Raw genomic sequence first — 12,623 nt, 5'->3', positions numbered from 1 at the left:
CAAGATTAACTCACGTCAGCACACACAGCTCCTCTGTGGCTATTGCCTCCTGGGTCTGCTCCCTGCCACTGCTGCCTCCTTCTCAGCAGAGCCGTGTAGCTCTGACAGAGATGGGCTCAGCCACCCCTTCCCCTGGCTCTTGTACAGGCTTAGCACTTCCCCCACTTGCAACATGGGCCTGCCCCGCCAGTTTTCTCTTCTGGGGCTCCCTGCCTTGCTATGACTGACAGAGGTGCTGGTGGTGTAGTGGTTCACAGGGCTGCTTCCTATGCAGTTGGCCTGGGTTCAATCCCCAACTAGCACAGCTTTTGGTCTGAGGTAAACAGGATGAAGTTTCATAAGGACAAAATGCAAAGTGATCTACTTGGGAAGGAACAATCAGTTTCACACATACAGGATGGGGAGAGACTGTCTAGGGATGACTACAGCAGAAAGGGATCTAGGGGTTATTGTGGGCCACAAGCTAAATATGAGTCAACAGTATGATGCTGTTGCAAAAAAAGCAAACACGATTCTGGGATGCATGAACAGGTGTGTTGTGAACCAGACATGAGAAGTCATTCTCCTGCTCTACTCTGCACTGGTCAGGCCTCAGCTGGAGTGTTGTGTCCAGTTCTGGGCACTGCAGTTCAAGAAAGACGTGGAGAAATTAGAGAGGGTCCAGAAAAGAGCAACAAGAATGATTAAAGGTTTATAGAATGTGACCTATGAAGAAAGGCTGAAAGAATTGGGCTTGTTTAGTTTGGAAAAGAAAAGATTGAGGGGAGACATGATAGCAGTTTTCAGGTATCTAAAAGGGTATCATAAGGATGAGGTAGAAAACTTGCTCTTCTTGACCTCTGAGGATAGAACAAGAGACAATGGGCTTCAACTGCAGCAAGGGAGGTTTAGGTTGGACATTAGTAAAAAGTTCCCAACTGTCAGGGTGGTCAAACAGTGAAATAAATTGCCTGGGGAGGTTGTGGAATCTCCATCGCTGGAGATATTTAAGAACAGGTTAGATAGATGTCTATCAGGGATGGTTTAGACAGTACTTGGTCCTGCCATTGGGGCAGGGGGCTGCACTCGATGGCCTCTCAGGGTCCCTTCCAGTCCTAGTGTTCTATTATTCTATGCTCAGCGGCTTTGCAGGCTGCTGCTGCTTAGACAAATAAAACTAAATCAGTTGTTTAAACAGCGGGCAAATGAATTTAGTTTTTTTTTTGTGTAAGTGGCGGCAGCCTCCGGCGCCACAAGAGGAGTCGGCAGTGGCAGCGCTCGAAGTTGCAAATGTCTCCTTAAAGAGCCGCAGGTTGCTGACCCCACTCATGTCCATTCCGTCGCGGTGACTCTGAAGCAGACCACCCCGGAGGCAGGACTGGCGTTCTAACCCTCCACTGAGTGGTGGCTGGCGCTACGCAGAGCCTCATCCTCTCTAGCCTAATGTGTTAATACACAATGGTTGGCAAAGCTGTGGACAGAGCACCAAGTGGCTGCTCTACAGCTATCTCAGATCAGGACCTAAGCCACAAAGGCCACTGAGGAGGCCTGCGCCCTTGCAGAGTAGGCTGTGAGCGGGACACCTGCATAGAAAGTCTGTTCAGGCTTTTCAGGAAGCTGTTGGCCATTGTATGCGTGAAGAAGGTCTTTCCTCCAAACTCTGGGTGTAACGCAGAAATAGCCGGTAAATGAACCTTGATCAAGGAAGAGGACCACCCCTAAAGCCTGAGCTCCAAGAAGTAGTCCAGGAACGGGGGTCGCCATGGGGGACACCACCTTCTGACTAAACCAAACATGAAAGTGCTCCCACTCGGCCGGGTACATAGCCCTGGTGGAGGGTTTCCTGCTCCCCAGCAACACTTCCTGAACCTGGGCGGAGCACTTAAGCTCCGCTGCCATCAGCCACGGAGCTTCCATGCTGCCAGGTGCAGGGATCACAGGTCCGGATGATGGCGCCTGCTACGCTCCTGAGTGAGCAGGTGGGGAACCAATGGGAGTACAATGGGCCTGTCGCAGGAGAGGTTCAAGAGAGTGGAGAACCAGTGCTGTCTGAGCCACACGGGCACTATGAGAATCAGTGATGCCCTGAATTTCAGAACCTTTAGTAGCACCAGGTGCTCCGGTGGGAATGGGAGAAACGCGTACGGCAGACCGTCTGGGTTAGAAGGGCATCTCTCAGGGATCCCCCGGCTTTTGGTTTTTTGTTTTTTTCTATTTTTTCCCCATTTTTCACTTTAGTTGTCCCCCACATTTTGTTGGGGCCATGGAATTTTAATGGGTTCCCCCTCTTTCTAAGAGGGGCCTTTTAATTGTGGGTGGGCTGTGTCCACCCATTCCCTGGTTCCCAACTAGATTCCCTGCCCAGACGCATGCAGGAATATCTTGTCTGGAAGAAGGGAACTTTATGGTAATCAGTTACTGCTTGATCTCAGTTACTTGAGGGTGAGTTTCATTGCTAGGCTGATTGTCTGTCTGAACTTGAATTTCAGTTTGCTAAGCTGATTAGCCAAGTGAATTTGAATTTCTGAGTTTGAATCTGAATTTCAGTTACTGATTGAGCTCAGAGAACAACAAGAAGTCCTGTGGCACCTTATAGACTTACAGATATTTTGGAGCATAAGCTTTCATGGGCAAAGACCCGCTTCATCAGATGCATCAGATAGCGACCAGGGAGCTTGCAAACAGGAGGAAGTTTTGAGAGAGGCTCTCTGGAGAAGGAGGAGCGATTTCTGGCACCTTGAGGTAAGCGGCTGTCAAGAGTGTGTGTGTGTGTGTGTTGTGCTTGGGGGTTCTGGGCTTGTGTTTGGCTGTTTGTTTGGAGGTTTTTGAGTGCTGAGCTGTGTGATTGTTTGTTTGAAAGGCCATGTGCTCAGAGTGGCAGTTGGAAGCTGTGAGTCATAGTTGGGATTAACAAGAAGTCTTGTGCCACCTTATAGACTAACAGATATTTTGGAGCATAAGCTTTCATGGGCAAAGACCCGCTTCATCAGATGCATCTGATGAAGCAGGTCTTTGCCTGTGAAAGCTTATGCTCCAAAATATATGCAAGTCTATAAGGTACCACAAGACTTCTTGTTATTCTCGAAGCTACAGACTAACACGGCTACCTCTCTGATAGTTGGGATTGAAATCTAAAACTCTCTGCTTATTGGTCAAGCTGTAGCCAGAGGGCGGGGCTATCAGGAAGGCCAGAGCTTTATAAACCCTGCTAGATAGCAACCAGGGAGCTTGCAAACAGGCGATTGTAAACAGGAGGGAGTTTTGGGAGGAGAGTTTAGAGGGTGTCATTTCCTTCTGACATATAACATATATCCCAAGCCTTTAAATAAAAACCCCATTTATATTCAGATTATCCAATAGAGAAAATGCAGGCAGAAGCCCAGCAGCAGAGTGGGGGCTATCCTGTTTATTGCATAGAGTGTAACATGTACGACTACCTGCCCTGTGGGTGGGTGGCGTATGTGTGTGCTCATTGCAAGGAGCGCCTGACCCTCAGAGATTGAGTTCAGACTTTGGACACCAGGGTGGCTGAACTGGAGGAGCACAGGGAGGCAGAGAGGTATGTGGATGAGGCTTTCCAGGACACTGTAGTACTGTCCCACCTCCAGTCTGAGAGCCCCAGTGGAGTATGAAAGGCTCAGGGGAAGAGAGCAGCCATTGGAAGCTCAGGGAAACCATCCCATAGTTGGGACCCTTGTTCCAAAGGAAGTTATGGTATCCTGAGGATACCCCTCCGGGGGGAGGGAACACCAGTTGTCAGGAAGAGGCAGGTGGTGTTAGCGGGTGATTCGATCGTTAGAAATATAGATATCTGGGTTTGCGATGACCGAGAGAACCGTATGGTGACTTGCCTGCCTGGTGCGAAGGTTGCAGATCTCTCGAGGCCTCTAGATAGACTAATGTGTAGTGCTGGGGAGGAGCCGGTGGTCGTGGTACATGTTAGTACCAATGACGTAGGAAAGACATCCTGGAGGCCAACTATATGTTACCAGGAAAAAGACTGAAATCCAGGACCTCTAAGGTGGCGTTCTCAGAAATGCTTCCTGTTCCACATGCAGGGCCAGGTAGGCAGGCAGAACTTCAGAGTCTCAATGCGTGGATGAGACGATGGTGTAGGGAGGAGGGGTTTAGATTTATTAGGAAATGGGGACCCTTTTGGGAGAGGGGAACCTATACAGGAAGGATGGGCTCCACCTAAACCAAGGGGGATCCAGACTGCTGGCACTAACGTTAAAAAGGTTGTAGAGCAGTTTTTAAACTAACAGATGCGGGAAAGCCGATTGGTGCAGAGGAGCACGTGGATCAGACAGAAACTCCTCTTGGAGGAGAATCCATCTACACAGAGACTCCAGGCTTTAGTGAAAAAGGAGAGGAAGGGAGATATCAAACAATGGGCTAGATCAGACAAACAATCACGTATAAAAGAATCTAATACATCTGGGATGGGAAGACAAATGAGCAGAGGCAAATCTTTAAAATGCTTCTACACAAATGCTATAAGTCTGACTAAAAAGATGGGTGAACTAGAGTACCTTGTATTAAAGGAGAAAATTGACATAATAGGCATCATGGAAACCTGGTGGAATGAAGATAATGTATGGGACACAGTCATAACAGGATATAAAATATATCGGAAGGATAGAATGGGCCATGTGGGTGGTGGAGTGGCACTGTATGTGAAAGATAATGTAGAATCAAATGAAGTAAGAAGTTTAAATGAATCAAAATGTTCCCTAGAATCACTATGGATAGGAATTCCAAGCTCTACTAAGAATATAGCAGTACAGATATATTATCGACTGCCTGATCAGGACAGTGATAGCAATGTTGAAATACTAAGGGAGATTAGAGAGGCTACCAATATAACACACTCAATAGTAACGGGGGATTTCAATTATCCCCATATTAACTGGGTTCATGTCACATCAGGACAAGATGCAGAAATAAGATTTCTCGATACCGTTAATGACAACTTTTTGGAGCAGCTGGTACAGGAATCCACAAGGGGAGGGGCAATTCTCGATTTAGTACTGAGTGGAGCTCAGGATCTGATTCATGAGGTCACTATTACAGGACTGCTTGGGAATACTGATCATAATGTAATAACATTTAATATTCCTGTGTTGGGAAGAACACCTCAGCAGTCCAACACTCCAGCGTTTAATTTCAAACAGGGGAATTATGCAAAAATGAGGAGGTTAGTTAAACAGAAATTAAAAGCCAGAATGACTAGAACTAAACCCCTGCAAAGTGCATGGAAGCTTCTCAAAGACACTATAATAGAGACCCAACTTAAATGTATACCCTAAATTAAAAAACATACTAAGAGACTGAAAAAAGAGCCACCATGGGTTAACACTCATGTAAAACAAGTAGTGAGGGATAAAAAGGCATCTTTCAAGAAGTGGAAGGCAAATCCTAGTGAGGTAAATAGAAAGGAACATAAACACTACCAAATTCAGCGTAAAACTGTAATAAGGAAAGCCAAAAAAGATTTTGAGGAATAGCTAGCCAAAAGCTCAAAAAGTAATAACAAAATGTTTTTTAAATAAATTAGAAGCAGGAAGCCTGCTAAAACCCAGTGGATAGTTCCCAGAAAACATCCACGCAGTGTGCAGAGGCAGTCAAAAAGGCAAATACGATGCTAGGTATTATTTAAAAAGGGACAGAAAATAAGACAAGGAGTATCTTACTTCCCCTACATAAATCTATGGTACGGCCTTATCTTGAATACTGTGTACAGATGTGATCTCCTCACCTATAAAAAGACATCCTGGCACTGGAAAAGGTTCAGAAAAGGGCAACTAGAATGATTAGGGGCTTGGAACATGTCCCATATAAGGAGAGGCTAAGAAGATCGGGAATTTTCAGTTTAGAGAAGAGGAGGCTGAGGGCGGACATTATAGAGGCATATAAAATTATGACAGGTGTCGAGAGGGTGAATAAGGAGAAGTTATTTATTTGTGCCCATAATACAAGAACTAGAGGACACCAAATGAAATTAATGGGTAGCAGGTTTAAAACTAATAAAAGAAAGTTCTTCACTCAGCACATAGTTAACCTGTGGAACTCCTTGCCAGAGGAGACTGTGAAGGCTAGGACTATAACAGAATTTAAGAAAGAGCTAGATAAACTCATGGAGGTTAGGTCCACAAAAGGCTGTTAGCCAAGGGTAGGAATGGTGTCCCTGCCCTCTGATTGTCAGAGGCTGAAGATGGATGGCAGGAGACAAATCGCTTGATCATTATCTTTGGTTCACCCTCTCTGGGGCACCTGGCACTGGCCACTGTCAGCAGACAGGCTCCTGGGCTGGATGGACCTTTGCTCTGACCCTGTATGGCCATTCTTATGTACTTATGGTCTTATCTGATGAAGCAGGTTTTCGCCCAAGAAAGCTAATGCTCCAAAATTATTTGTAAGTCTATAAGGTGCCACAGGACTTCTTGTTGTTCTCAAAGATACAGACTAACACAGCCACCTCTCTGATATTGACCAAGCTCAGTTACTGTGGTAGTTAGTGGCTACGTCTACACATGAAGCCTATATCGAAATAGCTTATTTCGATGAAGTGACATCGAAATAGGCTATTTCGATGAATAACGTCTACACGTCCTCCAGGGCTGGCAACGTCGATGTTCAACTTTGACGTTGCGCAGCCCAACATCAAAATAGGCACAGCGAGGGAATGTCTACATGCCAAAGTAGCACACATCGAAATAGGGATGCCAGGCACAGCTGCAGACAGGGTCACTGGGCGGACTAGCGCTTCCGGGGCAACAGCTAGCCGCTCCCTTAAAGGGCCCCTCCCAGACACACACAGCCTGCACAGCACGCGGTCTGAGGAGCCATAGGCACACAGACCCCGGGCGCCGCAGTCATGGACCCCCAGCAGCAGCAGCAGCAGCAACAGCAGCCAGAGGTCCACCCAGCCCTCCCGGCAGGAGCAGGGCTTCCCCTGCTCCATGCCATGCGGGAGGCAGCTGAGCACCTCCTTGCTACACCGGAGGAGGAGCTGCCCCCAGGGCAGCAGAGCTCAACCCCCAACCCTGCAGCACCCCGCCCCCACCCCCGCCTCACACGCCAGCGGCTGTGGAGCTACCCCACCAGCACCAACTGGTGGGAGCGGCTGGTGCTTGGGGAGTGGGACGACGACCGCTGGCTCAGGAACTTCAGGATGAGCCGGCAGACATTTATGGAGCTGTGCCAGTGGCTCACCCCCACAGTCAGGCACCAGGACACCGCCATGCGGCGTGCCCTCACAGTGCAGAAACGGGTCGGCATCGCTGTCTGGAAGCTGGCCACTCCAGACAGCTACCGATCCGTGGGCCAGCAGTTTGGTGTCGGCAAGGCCACCGTCGGGGCTGTCCTCATGGAGGTAAGAGAACCCATGGGTGGAGGGCAGGGCAGGGGAGGGGGGCCCGGACAGAGGAGGGCAGGGGAGGGGAGGGGAGGCCAGGGCAGGGCAGAGGAGGGGAGGGGAGGGGAGGGCAGGGCAGGGTAGGGCCACGCACACCCTGCTCACCCCTCATTGGTGCTGGCCCATGTGCTTTCCCTGATGGTTGTGCGTGCCATCAACGCCATGCTCCTGCACAGGCTCGTGAGGCTGGGGGACCCACATGCCACCATCGCGGCCTTTGCCACCCTGGGCTTCCCCAACTGCTTCGGGGCTCTGGATGGGACTCTCATCCCCATCCACGCCCCGCATCACAGTGGAGGACGATACCTGAATCGCAAGGGCTACCATTCTGTGGTCCTCCAGGCCTTGGTGGACAGCCGGGGACGTTTCCAGGACATTTAGGTGGGCTGGCCTGGCACCACCCACGACGCCCGGGTTTTCCGGAACTCGGGCCTGTGCCGCCGGCTGGAGACAGGGACCTACATCCCCCAGCGGGAGATCCCTCTGGGGGACACCACCATGCCCTTCTGCGTCATCGCAGATGCGGCGTACCCGCTCCGGCCCTGGTTCATGCACCCGTACACGGGCCATCTCTCCGCTAGCCAGGAGCGCTTCAACGAGCGCCTGAACCACGCGCGCCAGGTGGTGGAGCGCTCATTTGGCCGCCTGAAAGGACGCTGGAGATGTCTCCTGACCCGCCTGGATGCGGGCCCCAACAACATCCCCCTGATTGTGGGTGCCTGCTGCGCCCTGCACAATTTGGTGGAGAGCAAAGGGGAGGCCTTTTTCCAGGGCTGGGCTGTGGAGGCCGGCAGGGCCGACGTGCAGCCACCCACTGCCCCCAGTCGGCAGGTGGACCCCGAAGGGACCCAGGTCCGGGAGGCCCTGCGGGCCCACTTCAATGATGAGGCCGCGGGGTGAACTCTGCCAGGCCCCTCACTGCCTGCCCCTTCCTCCACCACACTCCTGCCCCAACGCCCACACCATGGAGCACTCAACCGCACCCCCTCTCCCACTTTTCCTGGACAAATGACAGCACGCACTTGTGGCTGAACTTAAACTGCTTTTTCTTTGAGAACTTTTTTTTTTAACTATAAATATATAAAACAAGAACAAACTATATACAACGTGTGGAACCAAAGTAATATGTACAAATAAAACAATAGTAAGAAAAAAGTGTGCTCAGTAATAAAAAGAAAACCAGGGAGGATAAAGGGGAGAACTATTTACATGGGGGGGACGGGGCAAACGGGGGCACAAAATAATAAGTTCCAACTATATACAAGGGGGGGGCCACGTCCCGGGCCCCTCGCCCCTAAAGTCCGGCACTGGGCGTGGGCGGCCGGGAGCCCCGACACGGCCGCAGCCCTGTCCGGGGCTGGGTGGGGGCGGGCCGGACCGGAAGATATGCCTGGCGAGTCTCAGCTGGCTCCAGGGGTCCCTCGGTGCTCCGGCCCTCGGCGGTGGGTGGCGGGGCGACGGCAGATGGGATGGTGACGGGTGGAGCAGGCACGTCGGGCGCTGCGGTGGCCGGCGCGGCATGGGGGGCCAAGTAGTCCACCAGGCGGTTGAAAGTCTCCATGTAGGCCCCCCATGCCTCTTGGCGCCAGGCCAGCGCCCGCTCCTGCAGCTGCAGGTGCTGCTCCGCGACCTCCAGCTGCCGACGGTGGATGGCCAGCAGCTGGGGGTCCATCGCTGTCGGCTGGTGGTGGCGCGGGGTCCGCCATCTAGCCCGCCATGGGGCCGGTCGGTCCTCGGCTGAGGGGCTTGCCTGGAGCGATGGCCCCGGAGGGCTCTCCGGGACCACTGATGCCTCGCCAGCGCTCTCTTCCGGTCCTTCTGATGGTGCAGGTGCAGGACACAGGAGAGGAAGGGGGGAAGAAGAATGGAGACAGGCATTAGTGTGGGCCCCAAGCCGTGGCCTTTGCCCCCCAGCCCTGTGCTGCAGGTTCCCCATCCCCAGGAGATGCTGCTGTGATGGATGGGGTTCAGGGGTCCCCCTGCACTGCACCCTGTCCCCTGGTGGGAGCAACTCTCACTTCACTCCGTAGGGTCTGACAGGAGAGGTTTCTTAGGCCATAGATGCCCAGTTTCTCCCAGGAGTGACAGCACCAGCTGTCGGAAGAGACAGTCCTTCCAACCCATCCTGGGGAGAAGACCCCAAGGGGTGCCCCTCGGGGATGCAGCTTTCCCCCTCCTCAGGCTGGCTGCCTTCCAGCTCTCCCTTCCCCTAGCCTCTACCTGTGGCCCCCGCCCTCCCCCCCCCCCCAATTCCAAGCCAGCTCGGCTCCTCCCTCCTCTTTGTTCAGGGCAGAGGTGTCGCCTGCCAGCTGTAGCCCCAGGATCATCCTTTCCCCCTGGGAGCTATTCAGCTCTTGTGGCTCATATCTAGCCTGAGTCTCCCTTTTGCACTCCCCCCACTCCGTTATATGCTGCTGCTGCTGCTGCTGCTGCGGGGTGTCCCACCCCCCTCCTCCCGGGGGCCCCTCGAGGTTCTGCTCCCCCCTGCCCCGGGGATGGGGCATGGCACTGTCGTGCAGGGTGTGGGGGGGGCAGGGGCTGATGCACTGCTGTGAGGGACATGGCCCTGCTGTCCTTGGGGCCATGGCCATGTGAGCATGTGGGGGGCCCTGGACACATATCTATTACCCCCCGCCCCTCAAGCCCAGGGGTGTACACCAGAGGGGGGTACCTACCTGTCGGTCCACTCCCACGGTCTGGAGATCCCCGGGGGGCGGAGGCCCGGCTGCTGCTCCGGGATGGCAGGAGGAGGATCTGCAGCCCGGATTCTGCAGAGGAGGAGCCCCCCTCCTCCTCCTCCTCCTCCTGCTGCGATGTCCCGGCGGTGGGCTCCGGGGGGGGGGCCCCCCGGGGTGCGGGGCTTGCCTCTGGGGCGGACTCCATCTGCAGGGCCTGCTGGGGCTCGTCGGCCGAAGTATCAAGGGTGGCCGGAGGGAAGGAGGTGTGCCGGGGGCCCAGGATGTCCCTGAGCTCCCTGTAAAAGGGGCAAGTGACGGGGGCGGCCCCAGATCAGCTGGCCGCATCCCAGGCCCGGGAGTAACCCTGCCGCAGCTCCTTCACCTTACTCCTGACGTGGTCAGGAGTGCGGGCAGGGTGACCCCGGGCAGCCAGGCCATCGGCCAGCCGAGCGAACGCATCCGCGTTCCGCCTCTTGCTCCCCATTACCTGGAGCACCTCCTCCTCGCTCCAGAGCCCCAGCAGGTCCCGCAGCTCGGCCTCCATCCAGGAGGGGACCTGCTGCCGCTTGCCAGCTTGGCTGCCCGCCTGGCTGGGCTGGCTGCCCTGGCTCCCCTTGGGGGGGGGGTCCCCTGGGGGCGCTGGGGGGGCTTCTGGGCAGCCATCGCAGGTGGGGTGGCTGGTTTGGATGGCTGAGGGACGTGCAGGCTGGCTGCGTGTCTGGGCTGCCACCTGCACGTTCCCTCAGCTTCCTGCACAGGAAGGGAGAGGGAGGGGACCTTTAAGGGGCTGCTCCATGTGGCCACCATTGAGCTGAGGGGCTGGAGAGAGCGTCTCTCAACCCCTCAGCTGATGGCCGCCATGGAGGACCCCGCAATTTCGACGTTGCGGGACGCGCAACGACTACACAGTCCCTACTTCGACGTTGAATGTCGAAGTAGGGCGCTATTCCTATCCCCTCATGGGGTTAGCAACTTCGACGTCTCGCTGCCTAACATTGAAGTTAACTTCGAAATAGCGCCCGACGCGTGTAGCCGTGACGGGCGCTATTTCGAAGTTAGTGCCGCTACTTCGAAGTAGCATGCACGTGTAGACACGGCTAGTGTGTGTGTGTGTGTGTGTGATTGAGCCTCTCCTGCTGTTACTCACCAGGTGTCGGAGAGACCAAAGGAAAGAAGGCTTCACAAGCCAATGACTAGTGACCTGTAGAAGCATGACTAGCTGTGAGCTGCTGACAGGGCTGCTAACAGGGGCATTTGCCTGGGAGTTCACCTTGGTGGGGCAGCCCCATATTATTCGATCTTTTAAGTTTTGTTTCTCTTCTGCCCTTCAAGGCGGCATTAGTATCGTCTGAGGGAATTCTCTGAAGAAGGGAAAAATGGATAATGACAAGCCTACTGACAAGGCAGCTGTTGTAACCTGCACTGCATGCTATGTTTACCTTCCTCACAGGAGACAGAATGGATTTCTTACGTACCAAGTGCAAGCTGGTCACGATCTTGGAAGAAGAGATTAGAGGAACCGAGGCGGAATCATCAACCCTCTGGTCCATCAGAGAAGGCGAAGACTTCTTTGACAGAAAGCAGCATTTAGTCCTGCAGGCACAGCAGGGAGAGCAACCAGTGAGGGCAGTACAGAACAAGGAAGAAGAATGGCAGCATGTAACCTCCAGGAGAAGAAAGTCTATTCAGATATCTCCAGTTCGGATGGAGGGAAGTAACTGCTTCCAGGCTCTGCACGGGTGATAGGGTGGAGAATGTCATGGCAGAGAGCTCTCAGGGAAGGGATCAGACCACTTCACTGACTGGAAGGCATGGGACAAGTAGTCCTAGGGATGGGAGTTCTATGGCCACCACCCTTAAGAGAAGAAGATGGGTAGTGGTGGTCGGGGACTCCATCTGCCATCCAGACATGGAATCTTCGGAAGTTTGCTGCTTACCAGGAGCTAGAATCCAGGATGCAACAGAAAGACTTCAGAAAATCAACAGACCTGCAGATTATACCCCTTCCTACTTTTCCATGCAGGAACTAATGACACAGCAAAGAACAGCCTCGAGCGGATCACTGCACGTTATGTAACTCTGGGAAAGAAGATCAAGGAATACGGAGCACAAGTGTTATTCTCATCTATCCTGCCTCTTGAAGGAAGAGGACCAGGTAAAGACTGTCAAATTGTGGAAGTAAATGTGTAGTTGTGCAGGAGGTGTCTGAGAAAGGGATTCTGTTTTGGGAACAAAGATTGCTAGGAACACACGGGGTCCGCCTAACAAAGAGAGGAAAGAGCATCTTTGCCAGCAGGTTTGCAAACCTAGTGAGGAGGTTTTTAAACTAATTTTGTCAGGGGATGGTGAGACAGACCCTGAGGGAAGTGGGGAAGGAAGAAGGTACAACAAAGGAGGACCTCAAGTTCAAAAGAAGAAGGGCTGATCAGCTAACTATCTAAGTTGTTTGTACACAAAGGCAAGAAGCCTGGGAAACAAACTGGAAGAATGAGCGGCCCTGGCACAGTCAAAGAAGTATGACGTGATTGGAAGAACAGGGACTTGGTCGG

This window comes from Carettochelys insculpta, chromosome 7, assembly GCF_033958435.1.
Source record: "Carettochelys insculpta isolate YL-2023 chromosome 7, ASM3395843v1, whole genome shotgun sequence".
Taxonomy (NCBI): Eukaryota; Metazoa; Chordata; order Testudines; family Carettochelyidae; genus Carettochelys; species Carettochelys insculpta.
Note: the sequence above shows the minus strand (reverse complement) of the source record.